Raw genomic sequence first — 17,429 nt, 5'->3', positions numbered from 1 at the left:
CTCGGCTCGTACATAATTTTCACGTATTTGAAACGCGGACGCGCGAGTTATGGAATAAAAGTACGCGGAAATGTATGATACAATATTCTTTTACAAGTCGCAAATGAAAAGAGAAAAGAATGATTCGGTAAAATCACGCTATGTGAGAAGAGATCCTATAATACTGATTTTTGACATAATATATTTTCTTCTGAGAAAATCAATTTATAAATTTTCCAATAGCGCGAAATTCAATTTCCATTCTAACGCCTATCTTTACAGACTGCAAGTTTTTGTACTGCTTAAGATAATAAGAAATCACGTATATTACGGATTTGTTCAGCAGGGTTAATTATCCCCTCGAGAATATATTAATTAAACGCTGAAATTGGTTGCACAATGGGCGGTAGCGGACACATAAATTATCATAAATTACTGCTTTCTTCTGCCGCTATGAAGAAATTACACGTGCACCTGCTCTAATGGGCTTCGCATACAGCGCTTATAGAAGCACAAATGCTCACGCCCCGAGAATAAATTCATCACGACCCCGCCATCTTTTCGCGCGCAATGAATATATACACACGACTATACATATCCGATAAATTTCGATTCGATAAGAGGAACATTGAGATTCGACTTTTCGCAGCGAGAGAAGAAAGTTTCCAACACGTCTGGCGAGTAAACAAATTAACCGGCGGCGAGCATGCTCACGGTCGCTGCGTCATTCGAGAATAAATAAACAAAAAGAAAAGTCGTTTGGATTTTCCTACCTTTTATTAAATGCGAGATAATTCTTCAAGCAGGCAAACACATCACACAGTGACAATGACCGGGAACATCATTCGTCGAACAGGAACAAGCGCGATCCTCCCTCTCTCTCTCTCTCTCCAATCAACGACAATAATAATAACGCAACACGACGACGACAATAATAACAACGCGACAACACAAGATTCGCGCAGTGGCGTCGGAGTGAAGACGGCGCCGGAATGGATCGGGCGAGATCGGGCTCTCTCGGTCACGATCGGCTCGCCGCCTTGCCTGCCATGACTGGCCGAGCGCGGCGTCGCGGGGGAGCGAGATGGCGCGTCGGTGAGGGAAACCGCCGCGGTGAATCCGGCGTCGTGATTGGTCGCCGCGTGGGAGAGCCGCCCGTTCGAGCTCACCGTCGCCGGCAGTCGGCACCGAGTATTCAAGTCGAGCGCGTCGAGGCATTCGGAGTCGCGGTGAGAGAGAGAGAATTATATATACGTATATATATAAATATATATACATATATATATATATATATATACACACACACACACACATATACATATATAAGCACGGGGGGAACACACGCAATCTCTCGCAAACGTCGCTCGTTAACACGTATACGGGCACGATGGCCGCCCGGCGCGTGTACCGTTCGCAACAAAAACAACAACAACAACAGTGCCGTACTTGTCGTCGTCGTCATCATCAACGTCATAGCGTCGCACTTGTCGTGCGTCGTGTCCCGCTCGCGGAATCGCAGCATCGCGCGCTCGCCGAAACGTCGCGGCCGCCGTCCCTGGCGTGCGAGTACGCTAGTACGCGCGGACTGTCGCGGTGCGCGTATTGAAGAATTTTCGTACGCAAGCTAACGTCACCACGGAGAGAGAGAAACGCAAGCGAAGGAAGCGGTAACGGCGAGCGAAAAGGACAGCGCGCTCTTCGCTCCGCTGTAAAGTCGGCGCATTGAATACGGTCTGCCTTCTATATACCTACCTCTGTGTGCGTGTCTACCGCCTCTTTTTCTTCTATATATATATATATATATCTGTCTCTTTTCTCCTACGTCCTACGCTCCTCGCGCGATTATTGCGGCAATCTTCCCACGCATATCTGTCTCTCTCTCTTTCTCCGGCAACGACGACCGGAAATTAAACTGGCGCGCGAAAAGCGCGAACCGTGCGTCTCTCGTTCCGTCGGTAAGACGTTGCCCTGTCTCGGCGCAGAGTGTGTTCCTGACTCAAGTGCGTCGCGTCGCAATCACCGCTGTTCGGTGCGTACCGGATCCTTTCTTTCAGCGAGTCGTTTTCTCGCGTCAAACAGTGCGGCCTAACCTCGTCGCGCCATCGACAATCGACAGTGAACGGTTTTTCTGTGCTACGGGAATTGCCTCGAAACGCGCGTTGCAAGCAGTGTGAAATTGGCTCGGGTCGCGCACAGTGAGAGACAATCGTAATCGAACGCAGTGTGAACACAGAGTGAATTCGAGTTAAAAGTGCGAGTAAATTCGTCGTCATCGTTTCAAGTTTGGCCGAAAAGGGACAGCAGCTGCGGATCTCCTTGGAACGTGGCCGCGAGTCGACACGCCTCTTGCCATTTCTCGCTGCGACCGAGTCGATAAAAGGACTACGAGAGACAACCGGGAAGACGGTGGCCGTCGCTCGCGTGCCCGCAATAATGCCGCACGTGAGCAGCAGCGGCGACGGCGGCGACGAGCTCGCCACCGAGGACGAGATCAAGCTCTACAAACATGAGGGCGAGGAGGACAAGACGTCCTCGGAGAATCTCACCGAGGACAAGAGCGATCTCATCGACCTTACCGAATCTGAGGTGCGTCAGACAACATCTTTGTCGCGCATTTTCCTCCTCATCTTTCCCCTCATAGTTCTCTCTATTGTGTATCTCCTCTCTCACTCTCACTTGGAGCGATATCCTTCTTCGTTGATATTCTTCCAAAAAATATGTTCATCACACCACCTCTCCCTATAGGACATCGAGTATTAAGTGCGTGCATCTCGTGTGTTGCAGGAAAAAGTTGCACTCGCCGGCGGGAGTTACGCGACAACAGGAAAAGCATCAACGAGATCCGACCTTAGTCCTGTATTCGGTAAGTCCTCTTGATCCAATCTTTTACAAAACTCGCAAGTTTCGAAATTTGCACTTGTGTTGCTTAGTTGCTTAAGTTATTTTCGCCGTTATCGCGCTCGTCGTGCTCCGATCGCTCTCCATTTATTTTTCGCGTACAGCTGTTGGATGCTCGTAAAAAAACACACAAGGTGAATCACTTTTGTAGAATCAGCGTAGAATCAGCTTCTCGATATCTCGCAAATTCGACGCGGCAAATCGTATCGACGCGAAATTTCGTCGCGTGAGTTTAATTATTCGTTAGCCTCCCTCTCTCTCGTAAGCCAACCGAGTAAACGGGATCGATACGATTCGTCGTGTAAACAACTGGCTGAAGGCTCATTTAAACGAAAATAATGCTTGCAGTTAAGAGACGATTAATTTTACAAAACGCTCTCTGATTAAACTCCTCTCTTAAAAGTACCATCTTTTTCATCGAGTATCCGTACAATATCGACGAGTTTGCAAAGCAGGTCATATATCGTATCTTATAAATAACGTATGCTGGAAGTTGGAAACAATATCGTCTAACTAGGCTACGCGCGACGCGAGAAAATATCATAGTTGAGATCGATCGATTTCTCGCGGGGCGATACGAGGAGATTAAATAATAAACTTTCAGCGGCGTCGTTTCTCAACGGTATCTCCGCACCTACCTACCTAGGTATCTCTCTCACTCTCTCTTTCTCTCGCGCGCGCGCGCTTAGATTAACGTCATTCGAAATCGATCGCGGGCACGATAAGTGCTCCGGTCTCTAGCTGCTTTCACGGTCCGATGATAATCGCGTCTGTGTGCGTCGGCCGGAGAAAATGTGTGACTCGGATTCCCGGCTGTGTGTCCGGCCACGGCGCTCCTATTAATTTCCTCGCCATTACGCCGCATTACGTTGCACGTCGAAAGCTTCTTTTACGTCGTCGTCATCGACGGCCTTATTGCCCACATTCTACCGCCACAATAATCGCGAATGCCCGGGGCAATGACGACAATGACACTTGGATGACAATTCTACACGATCGCAGAACCAAGAGAAAGAGAGAGAGAAAGAGAGTTAGTTGCTCCCCTATTGACACGACGTTGATAGCAGCTACTTGATAAGCCGTCTAGAATCGCGTTCTCTTTCTCTCTTGCAAGGAGCCGTCACTGCGCGAATGATGATTACGAAATGCAGCGACGAAATTTAGACATGAGCAGATTTGTTGCAAAAGTGCATATAGAGTTCGTTGTATAAGGTGTCTCCTTGAAAAAACATAGAAAAACTGGAATTCTTAGGAAATTTTTTGCAAAAGTCAGAGGATTCTCATGGAATTTTATTAGGACTGAGAGAATTTTTTTAAAAGATTCTCTCTAGTTATTTTGCTCTTATACTGTAACTATACTTTTCTTTATATGAGTGAAAAATAATAGAAAACGTGTAATAAACAAAACGTACAATAAACAAAACTTATTTTAGGAAATTATACCAAATATCTTTAAAATATTTTTTTGCCTGGAATTTTGAATAAAAATATCTGGAAGATCAGGGAATTTTCAGGAAATTTTTTTATAAGATTTGAGTAGATATCCCGTTATAACATATATATCATTTTTTCCTGTTATAACATATATGCCATTTTTTTTATTCCATCTTTCATCCGAATATTTATTACCTTGTGCCTTTAAATATGCATATTAAGACTGCGCTCTAATCAAAAACAATATTTTACCTCGATAGAATATATCGAGAGATAATGTTCATCTTCTATAGCCTATTATAGAAATGAACAGTGCTCGCGAGACGCGATAACATCATCGAGTGTTTCGCAGAAAAACCGAATTAACGTAAATACGGCGCGTGTCTCTAAGTTCCGTGCTTTTTTTCCGGGAAACGATACGTCGTGAAGAACGTGTGACGGTCTTTCGCCTCCAATATCGTCTATGGATTCCTGGAGTTAGCGCGAATTTCCTTCGAAATTTTGAAAGATCCTGTTATCTTTTTATGACCAATCACATCGAAACTGTTGTGATGCTGTTGTAAGATTTGCAACAAAAGATTTACGATATCGATGTTATTTATGATATATAATTTTTTATTTTAAAGAGATATATGGATGTATCTCATTATTTCAAGGAAACATTATTTCGAGGTCAGAATTTTCTTATTTTGTCAACATTTATTCTCGCCTTAAGTACCGAAGTTTTCAACGTATTTTTGTGTCTACAAAATGTCGAGGTTGAGTTTAGTTTTTTTTCATATCGAGCGAAGTTTACGATGACAGATTCGTTCCGAACAAATCATTCCGACGTGTCAGTAACGTATACAATGAGATGCGTGCATGACGTTCCCGCTGGCCGGCTCTTCCTCCTCCCTGCCAGAGTTTGTCACTGACAAATCGATGTCGCGCTACCGCGCACGCTGTCATGCTGTTGCCAAAACATTTTAATGAGTTAACGTGGCCGCACGTCTTCCGACACGTTGTCTCTTGTTTGAGATGTGCAGGCGCGATTACGGCACGTATGTGTATATACGTGCGTGTATATGTATATGTGCGAGATTATCGAATATATGCCGGAAACTTTCCGACTCTCTTAAAAATATCTCCGGACGTTTTGCGGCTTACGCAATCCAACGAAATATGTAATCTCTCACATAATCGCGTTGCCCATTATATCATATTTTTTAAAATATATTAATAAACGGCGATAATATTTTTTAGATTATTAAATGGCTCTAGTTTCCATTAACTGGATTCTATCATTTCTCATTCACGAATCACTTTCGCTTTATGTATTGATACGCGAGGATACATGCGAGTAGAATGGGAGAGAGAAGGAATCGTTGCACTCTCTGTCAGAAAACGTGCAAAACGTTATGTCGGGATCCGTTGTAATCGCTTAAGTGGTTAATTATGGCTCTTCGAGGAAGGCTGCGCGCGCGCGCCTGGCTGGAACGGAATTAATCTTGACATCGGCTGACTGCAGTGGAGCTTCTCGTGTTTTTTTCGTCGTTTGTACACATGAAAACTAGTTATTCAGATATATGATGAGTAAGAGAAACATATATATATATACATCATTTTTAGTGAAATGAGTTGATATACAATACGGTATATCATGCTTTATATATCGAAATCTCTTGTTTTTCTACTAAGCGTATAATTTATGATTAAAGGTTATGATAAAAGCACAGTATATACAAAATAAAGACGGCAACATTTGCGTATAAAAGGATCCATATTTTTATGTCGAAATTCCTGTTGCATACGACGCGGTATATTTCTGTGATAATCCGATGGCATTGCCTGCGTCGGTTACGAGGGATGATATTAACATAATATTGTAAAACGCAATACCTCGCATATTTCTTTCCACATCGCTACCTCCTCTTTATATGCTATACTCATTTTCAATAACATCGTGCACTTCGTTAATATTTATATCGGCTTATTGCGTTTGCGATATTCTCGTTACATTTCCTTACGAAACGTTGCTCGGGCAAAATCGAAGAGAACTGTCAGATTTTGCGATGCATATGGTTAATTATCGCAAGCGCTTTTCGCTCGAAGCACTAGATAATTACCGTGATTTCACTATCCAGGTACAACAAAGTGTCGCACGAGCGAAAAGTCGTCTTAGGCGACTGTCAAATCGGGAAATTAAAGTCAGCAGAGCGCGAGATGTGTTCGGTACAGAATCTCGTTTACGCAAAGTTATAGTAGCGATCGAATGACTATCCGCCAGTGCTTTTACTGTAAGCTCGACCTCTCGAGAGCGACATCATAAACGTTGCGACATATATTTGAATGTACGATGATAGTTCGAGCTCGAACAATCTCGCCGAATATCCTGCACGAACTTTCTTCTACTTTTCGCGTTTGTACGAAGTTGAAGCGCCGATATCGCGAAAGTGTTAGCAGAAGCTACCATTTTTTTGGTCGTAAATTTTTTTTATCAAAATTTTTTTTTTATTATCAAAATTATTATACGATAGTTTCGGATTTTTACAATGTTTACAATGGAGAAAAAGATATTAAAATTGACATATCTGTATGACGTTTCTGTATCGTAGTTTTTAACTGAAAGTTCAAAATAAAAATTCGCTATCAGATTGTCTTATAATTTTGGTAATATTGTTTTAGAATTTTAAAATAATGACAAATTTTTTGAACAAAAGTTGAAGTGTGAGAAATTGGTTCCCGATATACTCACTGAAACTCACTAAAAATGATATAGAAAGATAAAAAGAGATAACAAAAATGGCACAAGTTTAAAAACTTGGACATGTAGAAAAACGCGATAACAGAAAAGATACGTCATATTTAGATTACATAATTTGAATTAAATTAAATTTATAAAGTAATTATATATATCTTCTTTGGCAAATTAAGATTAAGTTTTGGCTAATCAAACTTGTATATTGCACAGAGTATGATATAAATTTGACATTGTCCGTGCACTCTTCTTGTTGTGAAGAATGGTTGTGATATCTACCTGCGCATTCGCGATTTCTTCCGGCGGTATGCACATACATGGGTACTCGCAAAAGCACACCTTTCGATACATAGTTTGTCGCTGCTCGGAAACCGCCTCCGCGCGTCCGGATTGCATAGCGGCGCGCTTCGAGGATCAAGAGATAGAGAAGAAGAGAGAGAGAGAGAGAGAGAGAGAGAGAGGGACAGTAGTAAAATGTAGGAGAGAGTCAGAAACGATGTGTCTCGTTGTGCAAAGTAATTGACGAGTTCGCGTGTAGGCGGTCGGGCGCCTAGATCGCCTCGAGCGCACCATAGGCTTATCCTTAGAGACGAAAAACGAAACGAAACGAGCAGCCCTGACGGGCAAAGTCGAGATAGAGAGAGAGAGGAGAGAGGGAGAGACCTTCTCCTCGCGAAGGAGAGGCGTAGAAACGAGGCGAGAGAAAACGAGACGATATGAGAGAATAAGAGAGAGAGAGAGAAGGGAGGAGAGACCCCGCTGCTGCATCACCCTGAACTTGCCCGAATACCTTCCCTTCGAACCGTACGATGTGTATCCGCTCACCAATGCACATGGCACCCAAGCGAGTTCTCTCTCTTCTCTCTCTTTCTCGCTTGTTCTTTCCTCTTCACGCCTGCCTTGTATCGCTCGTTCGATTTCCGTCTCTCTTGGTTCTCTCGTTCTCCATGGCATGTCCACGGCCGCCGCGGTTCCTCTCGCTCTCATTCCCCTCGGTATCCTTCCTTTTCTCCTCTCTCTTTTACTCCGTCTTTTCTCAGAGCTAACCCACCCATTTCTTACGCTCCGCGGCATATACCGGGTATGTCGAGACGCTCGCGACATTTCTTTCGCGAGAGAAACTCGTGGAACTTGAGGCGATCGCGATAACAGGATCGTTTAGGCAGGAAAGGAAATTCTGAGAAGACGCGATTACTTTTGTATATTTCACTCCTAAACTTATTTCTTGATTTTCTTTAGGCGCGTGAAAGTAGAATTATGCGGTGTAAAATCATAGGAAGAAGCTAGCTTTTTTTGTTTATTTTTTTCATTTTTCATTATAAAATATAATAAAATAATTTCTTTTTTTAATTTGCTCGATAATTTTTGATAACTTAATTTTTTTTTTAACGAAAATAATCTATTCCTAAACATTATTTCCAAACATTATAATCTATTCCTAAACATTCTTTCTTCAAATTGTTTTATACACCTCAAAATATTTAGTCCACTTAAAAAATAGATTTTTTTATTATATATATTCTTTTCAAATGCATTTCTCTTAATATCCAATCATATATTTACAGAAATTAGCGAGGTATATAAGTATATAATGAAATATTCGTTTTAAACGGTCATTTCTGTAATAATCTTTCATTATCCTGCTACCAATGGAGCAATGTTTTTCTTTCTACGTTGCACGTGTCCTTGCAAAAGTTATAAAGATATATTGACGTTTTAAAGCATGTAAATACTATTTATGACTACATCATTTTTCCACAATGCGGTCGGGAAAGCCCGCATTAATACGCTGTAAAATCTTTCCTGCAAATAAACGGTATGAATAACTTTGCCAAAATCTGCCGTAAAATCCGTGTGACGAAGCAATGCAAATTGATACACCCGGTATATAAGCACAGATACACGCTGGCTACAGTCAGCATTATACACCTACCTACCTACCTACCCTGACTCGCCTCTATCTACCTACCTACCAACCTACCTACCTACCTGCTCGCTAACGAGCCTACCTGCCGGACTTCTTGCATTCGTAGAGGATGTTCGAGAGGGAGAGACGAGAGAAAGAGGGAAGGTTCCGCCGCCCATGGTGTCTATCCCCATGGGTTCGGCAACTACACCCTGCGGTGGTGCTCGCGTCTTCTTTTATAAATGGTTAAACAAATTTCCTTTGCAAAGCACAAGTCTTTCCCAGAAACAGATACGCGCGAGCGCCGAGACGAGAAGATCGAGACTCCCAGAAAATATGTTTGTCCTACGAAACAACTATTCCTGATTCCATAGACGTGGGCTCGAAATTTGTTACTCGAAAAGGAGCGACACGATTTCGACACGATTTTAAAAATATGCTCATAAAATTGGCAATATTTCAAATGTTTTAACGATATTTTTTTTTCTTTTTCTTCTCTTAATTTTTTATAGCTCTTCTGAAGAATATTGTATGATAAAATTAACTTTATTTATGCCGTTGTCGAATCTTGTCAAGAATCTACGCGGAAAATTGAAGTTAAATCTATCGCAAAATTGATGCGATACCGATCGACAGCTTATCAGATGTTGCGCCGCGCGGCATTTCATCGCACATTTCATCATTTTGTATCTTATCGCATAGCGAATCGTCGATTCCCGAGTTTTCGATTCAAAGTCGTGAAACTGATAGGCATTGCTTAATGACGCAAACTTTTGACAGATGGCTGTATGGAGGAAATACCGGAAATTCTCAACTCGCGATACTTGTACCGCCGCGCATATGATACATAGTTTTAATTCGCGCTGTCACGCGATGTCACGCGCAAAGTTTCTCTACTCGGATAAACTTACGAGATTCCTCTCGCGCATTGTGTTTGACGGAAATTAATAAACGGTTCACTCATGAATAAAAACGGAAGATTGTCGAGCATTGACATTGATAGATGATATAATGTATTTCACGAGCTCTCAAAAATTAATGTACGTTGCACAAATATTTTTCTAAAAATGGAAAATTGAAAAATTCTTAGACGTGTTATTTATCCAATAACGTTTTATCTTTTAAATCGGATGCGATGTAATGAAAATTTAAATAAAATATACACGAGAATACGAGCTTTTACAAACACCTCTACGCGAACGCACCTTATGATAATCGCGCTCAACATAGATAATAAGATAAGCTCGGATAAGCTGCCGAGCAAACCATAGCTTAGACTTATATCTAGTCCGTTCTTCCTGTTCGAGGTTAGATCCATAAAAAATGCAATTCCCTTTATAGGAATCTATCGGTCTCGATTGTGAGACGCCTATTTCTATTTTACAATATTTCTTTTTCTTTCAAATATATCGCATTTTTTCGTTCAATGAAAATCTCTGAAAGATATAAAGAATGATATAAAACTGAATCTTGCGAAGAGATAAAGATTGCAAGTTTTTAAACGTTGTATGCAATATGATATAAGTGAAGAATATGTGTGTCGATGAGACTACCGAACGTGTTATCTTCGATATACGTTTAAAATGTAATGTTTGCGTTGCGTGAACACGACACGCGAATACCTTGTTCGCGCGCGCGCGAGAGGAGTAAACCGCCGTTTAATAAAATAGCGTGATCCCGGTGACGCATGCTATCGTATATAACGCGCTGAAACGTTCGCCGCCTACAGAGTACTTTGATGAGATTAATGCACATAAATGTAAACGACTCATTTATCGCGCTCGCTCCGGGCGAGATTAATAATCTTGCGGATTCGTTTAACGCATTGCAAAGTTTGATCTTGCGGATATAATTAACGGTATATACGCGCTCTATTAACGCGTTTGCAAAATTTATTTTAAAAAAGAGTGTTACACACAATTATACGTTGTGTTACAAATATATACGTTGCAAAATCGCGAAATTATCTAAATATGTCTTTTTCTATCTGTATTTATATGTCGAAAATATTGTACAACAGCACTTTTACGAATAAATTGCATTGTAGGGGCAAAAGTTTCTTTTGAAATGTAAGAGCCCAAACGAAACTCGTCTGTACGTTAATGAGGTTCAACATAAGCGTGCGATATTCTCGCTGCCGAATTTCGCGCTCCCACCGCTTAAAATGCATTTTCGACGCGACACACTCTAACGAATATCGCATGGACCGTCCCGAAAAACCCGGCTGGCAAAAGAATGAAAAAGCGGACGCATGTTAATAAGCTCGCCACCAAAATACCGGTTTTCCTTTCGAGACTCGTGCGGTTACGATTCAGGTTTGTCCGCGCGTTTCCGAGAGCCTGGTCGAACCGATTTTCGTCAAACAAAGTCGTTGGACCGTACGACTCTCGAGTCAATTAACGCCAAGAGACGTGCTCGTCGTCGTCGTCGTCGTCGTCGTCGTCGTCGTCGTCGTCGTCGTCGTCGTCGTCGTCGTCAAACTCGAGTTCCTCGTGTCTCGCTCGAAAGGAGGAAGAAAGGCCGGTTAAACAAGAACGGAGGGGGACGAAGGAATGCGCCTGTTTGATTAGTCTACGGCCGCTAATTATGTTATTTCTGAATGGAATGGAAGCCACGAGGCAGTCGCGATTAGAATGATATGTCCAAATTTTGTTCCCTGGCAGGGAAATTATTTCAGAGAGTGATACATTTTTATATAGAAGCAAAAAAAAAATAGATGAGAAATTAGATAATAATATCGAAACATAACTGACATCTTACACAAGAAAATGATAATCGGAATATAAATTGCTAACAGAGATGCATGAAAAGAGGCAGCAATTGAATTAGAAAAAAAAAAACAGTTGTTTCATAGGAAAAAGGAGAACGAGATGATGAAAAAGCAAGCGCGCGAAAGATTAGAGAAGGAGAGAGAAAAAGGATTGTCACGTACATGCATACGTAAGATGAGAAGAGTTGAAGAAGAGCAAGAGAGACAATGAACGCGAGAAAAGCGAGCAAGGAAGTGAGACGAAGAGATATGTTGACCAAAAGTAGGGATGGACGGAAGAGAGCAAGAGCGAGAGAGAGAGAGAGAGAGAGATGGAAAGATGGCAAACGAGGAGGCACGGACCGACCGTCTGTAAGCTGAAGGTTAGCAATCTGCGTAGTGTTTTACGACAACTATAAATATGGCCGTAAAGCTCTTTGTTTAGAGCAGCTTGTCCGGCTTTTCGAAACTCTGCCCTTACTCGCCACCGTTCAACGGAGATTGTTTAGGTTGCAGAAAGTGGACGATCTACTATACACGCAAACACGTCGCTCGTTTTCGTACTATATAGACATAGACCATTCGTTTTTCGAGAGATCTCGGGAGGGGGAGGAAGAGGGAAGAGAAGGCGAGTAGATCGGTCGATAAAAAATTTACGACTCTACGCGGTTTATTTAACTCTACTGTCGGTTATTTTAGGAGGGAGGGGGGGGTGGGGGAGGATATTGGAATTCGTCGCAGCATCTTCGAGAGATCGGCGCGGAGAAAGGATAGGATATTTGCACGTGAAAATTTCTACCGTTCGATTAAAAAAAGGAAAAAGAACAACCGCACGGTGGCATCTGCTAACCATATGTTGAGGCGACCGGGATCGGGATAGCAGGCTGTCACGCTAATGTCAGGTTAAGCGGTGAGAATGATTTACAAGCGGCAAGAGTTCGAAGAGATTGAGAGGAGGAGAGAGATAGATAGAGAAAGAGAGAAAGAAGAAAATATTCCTTATTCGTCAGGATTCTTCTTTCCTTGCGGTCTCTTGCGCTTATAATTATAATTATCTCGAATTGGCCACAATGCATCGACCGCACTAGTAAATATTGCACGAGCTCTGACGCATCCGGACCGATCGGTTTCTACTTGGAAGAGTTTCACTTCCGATCACGTAATTACCATCTCGCGTGGCCACGCGATCGTTGCGCCGGCAAGCTGTAATGGATTTAAAAGGAAGATGCGTCAAGCTTTTTGCGAAACCCGTTGTTGAGTCACGTATCGCAATGATATTATTGCATCTTGTTTAGGCATAGATTTTTGCAAATGTGTAGAATATTGTTAAAAAAGATGCTTTTCTCTATTTCATTATCATTTAAATTATACAATTCGTCAGAAAAGTCGCAGAAAAAAATAATCTCGAATCTCAAAAACTCTCAAAAATCGATATTTAATGTATAAACGATTGCAAAACTATAGTCGTTTGATAAGTAAACTAATTAAACAGGCCAAGTTGATATCAGCTGTGATAAAGTGCATTTATAATATAATTAGTGAAAGATAAGAATATATTAAGTTTTCAGAAACTTATGTCGATTTCGATGTTTTATTTCAAATGTCATTACTTTATTGTTTCTTTAGTATAAAACAGATTTAGTCAACAGTAAATAATATGATCGTTATTAGTTAACTCATGAAAGGAATTTCACTAATCTTCCGACGACAGGCATGTGGAGGAAATGACAGAAAGAGAGAGAGAGAGAGAGAAGTCGAGAAAGGCAAGGAGGGGCCGATCAATCGGTTCTCCGCTATCCGCTGGGTGAGCTAACTAAGGCTAAATAAGGTAGTCGGTCAGTCTCCGTAAATAATTGTATCTCGTAAAGCGACTAGGTAACTGAGGATTTATATGGGCGTAGTCGACGGAGCCGACACTTGCTACTTTGATACACTACGGCGTATAACAACCTCCGCTCCCTTCCCATCTCTTTCTTACCGCGCTTCTTCTCTTCTTCGTTCCCTTCTCGGTGCCTCCTTTTTTCCTTTCTTCGAACGAACGTAACGTGCGAGTACTATAGTAGCGCACACGTGGCAAGAAAGACGGTCACCACAGGACCGTGTCTCCGCTCCATCTCCACCTCCTTCGTCTCTCTGGTGATCAATGTTGTATTGGAGATACGCGAACCTTTCAAAGGCTTAACTTCAGTCATGCAAATTAACCATCGAGATATCTCGAAGGTAGCCCATTACGCTCGCGACAATTCGCTCTTTTTTAATTGCTCCTCGTCACGCGTCGCACGGTTACGACCGTGAAAAATTGCGATATGTGCCAACGACGAACGTGCTCTTCTCGTTTAACTCTTTAAAGACTGGGAAGGACGAAGCGTGTATAAAATGTGCCTATCAGGATTACTATATAATTTAAAAGACTCTTCTAATCTTCCATCGATTTTATATTCTTTTTTTTTAATTTTTCATATATTTTTATATATCTCTTGTTTCATCCCTTTTACGCTTTGGCGTTTAAAGTTTGTCGCGATTTTCATGTCTAGTCCTGTCAAAGAAAATTCCGCGAGATATTCGAGCGTGGACACGCTCTTTCTGGCTCTGCTCTTAGTCCCTTTCAATCTCTCGAGCGCAGGACGCGTATACGAATTACTTTCGATAATCTCGAACGCAAGGGTGCCTCGTACATGACGTCTCTCTTTTGTCGTCGCAGTCGTATTTTTTTTTTTTTCTCTTCCTTTTCTCCTGCATTTGCTCGTCGCATCACGCGCGAAAGAAGTGAGATTCCGAGAAATTTTTTCTGCCGCACGAGATTCCTCCGCGACGGCGATTTAATGGAATTAAAAAGTTTCCGCGATGCACATCGTTGCGCCCTTTACTCCCACGCGGCGCGAGGGACTTGGCATAAAAATAGCTTACGCGCGAAAAAGGAAAGCCCCGATCGCTGATCAACGATCTGGGAAATTAATTATCGTGCACGAAGAAACCTCGCGGAGATTATTAGTCACGGCTCGGCCGTAGTTATCGCCGTCGTTGCTCTAAAGAGGCTTTTGCGTGCGCTCGACGCGCGCCCGAGTCTCCGCTTATAGATACGCTAATCTTATCTCTCACCAAGATAGTGCACCGTGCCTACGATATAATTACCGGTCGATGCTGCTTTTTTTCTACATAGTTTTATGTTCTTGTAATAAAAAGAGACGTGAGTAGCTTTTGATGGTTTCTCACCGTTTTTTGAATTAATTTGATCAAACTGTCGCGTAATATAGCACACCATTGATAAACTCTTAATTATGAATTTATACACAATATATATTGCTTCCTAATTTTCTCTCCATGAGAGATACTTTTGCATGCATGGATCTCGAAAGCAATTAATATTACATCATTCTCTGCGCACGAAACGCGCATTATATAGTTAAGAGTTAAATAATAATATTGGAATGCCACATGCGGCATAACGATTAAGCTTTCTGAATTGAGTTAGCCGTGTTTTCATATGGCGAGAAGACGTGCGAGGCATGGAAATTTGCTCTGGCGGAAGTCACGTGTTGGAATGACTCGTGTATGCGTGATTATCAATTTCGTACTTTCGATATCTTTAATTATATCTTTACTCTTCGTTATATTAGACATTCACAATATTTCTCATAATAAACACATCGGTCCATTCGCTAATATCGATACTCTACAATAATATATTTTAGATATTCTGCATTTCTATGTTTTAACGCCATAAATTTGACAACTCTAACATACTTTTTTCCGCGCCATTACATTTCTTGGTTGTTTCTGCGACACCCTCGCGCGAGACTCGTCCCAGCATGAGTTGGCCCCTAATTTGGGACTTTATCGTCCTGTTATCCTTGCGTCTTACGAGCGTCTTCCCTCTCCCTCTCTCTTTCTTTTTTTCTCGAACGTTCCGGTGTCACTGCGCTCACTTCGCGTTTTCACCGTTCGTTGGACTGGCACTGCAACGGGAATGCACCGCGTGTCTCGGACATACCATAGAGAAAAGATCCAGAGAATAAAGATAAATCGGAACGATAACGCAGACATAAAAATAGGAGAGGAGAAAACAAAGATAAGAAAATAGAGAGCACGTTCAAAAATATGATATAACTGGAAAATTGATGATTTCTCGGGCAATAATGAGTCGAAAAGAAGAGATTTTTTTCCTTATAGAATTTTATTTTTTATCGAAAGAATAAAAGTGATTTTGGAACTTTAGAATATAACTTTTTTTTTTTTCAATAAGCAAGGAATCATCGGTTGCACCACAATTTTTAACATATACAAGATGTATATCTAGCATTTTCTTTCTGTATGAAAAATATTGAATTTATGTGCAATTATTCTCGAATAATGAATAATGATGAGAATGATGAAAATAAATTTTATCCGCGACTTTTATCTGAATTACTCGCGTAATATTAATTGTTGGAAAAGTTGCGGTTAGTCAGAGACACCGTGTATGCTGGTACGAGTGGGTGTCCGTGTGTCTCCTTGTCCTCTCCACCGCGGATCATCTCTGAACCCGGTGGGGCACCTTCTCCCATCCCGCGGCCCTCGACGGGTAGAACCCGAGGCCAAGAACGTGCAGGGCCGTAAGCCCCGGCCTCGGTACATCGTTGGGGCCATGAGTAGCCGTATGCGACGTTGCCACATCCTCTCCGTACCCTCGTTTGGGCGAGAGGATACCTTGTTTTGAATAAATTACCAATCGAGCGAAGGGCCTCGGGGACCCCTAAGAAGGGAAAAACAAACGTTGAAGAAATTGCATAACCTGCGGACACGATACAGAGGGGTAAAAAGTTCATCAGTTTACTTTTTAATTGTGTATACGCCGTTAAATAGAGACAATTTTCTTCTGTGCACAGCATCTTGAATGTTACACTTATTTTAATCTCGGATTTTGATTTCGACAATCATCTAGAGAGCTATGAAGTTTTATGTATATGTAAAGCCCTCCAATTACGTCGCGAATTAATTCTTTTGGCAAGCTATCTGGCACAGATAAACATCATAAAATTTATGATCGCCGATCGCGTCGCGTTCCGGCAGGGCAGGTGTATTTGTGCTCGTTAACATGTAATGGAGATTGCTACCACAGATCGTCGGCCACCCGTGTTATCGTCGTCAAATACCGCATGTCTGCCGGATCGCCGTCGTTTGCCGTCGCGAAACGGAACCCAACGCGTTTCTTATCCGCATTTCGGAGAGTCGGAGACATCAACGAGCCGTCAAAAATCCGGACGAATGATCGGATTAAGTCGGGACTGATCGGATCAGGCCACTTGATCACTCTCGCTGCTACTCGAATATACTCTTTTCCAGACTCTAATATTTCCCGCAAACACTTGTTTGCAAAAGCACAATATGTTCACATGCACTTAGAAGGGAAAAAAAAATATCTTTTATTTTTTTTATATTATAAAATATTTTATATTTAATTTTATAAATTATGTTTTATTTTATATTTTATTTTATAAAATATTATACTATTATGCCTTTGCCGATTTACACGCAAAAATCAATAATTTCGTTTGATAATAATTTATCAAATGTACCAGGTGCGTAATTCTTATTTATTTTCGAGAAAATTACATATACTTTGTATTATCATAATTGTAGATCATATAAATTATCGAAAGTCCTGTATCGAGTTTTTATATTCTCGTGTGGACCCGCGAGAAGAAGTTTCGGAATATGTACCGCTTTCCCGGATACAAGGGAAGAAA

Source organism: Cataglyphis hispanica, chromosome 1, assembly GCF_021464435.1.
Source record: "Cataglyphis hispanica isolate Lineage 1 chromosome 1, ULB_Chis1_1.0, whole genome shotgun sequence".
NCBI lineage: Eukaryota > Metazoa > Arthropoda > Insecta > Hymenoptera > Formicidae > Cataglyphis > Cataglyphis hispanica.
Note: the sequence above shows the minus strand (reverse complement) of the source record.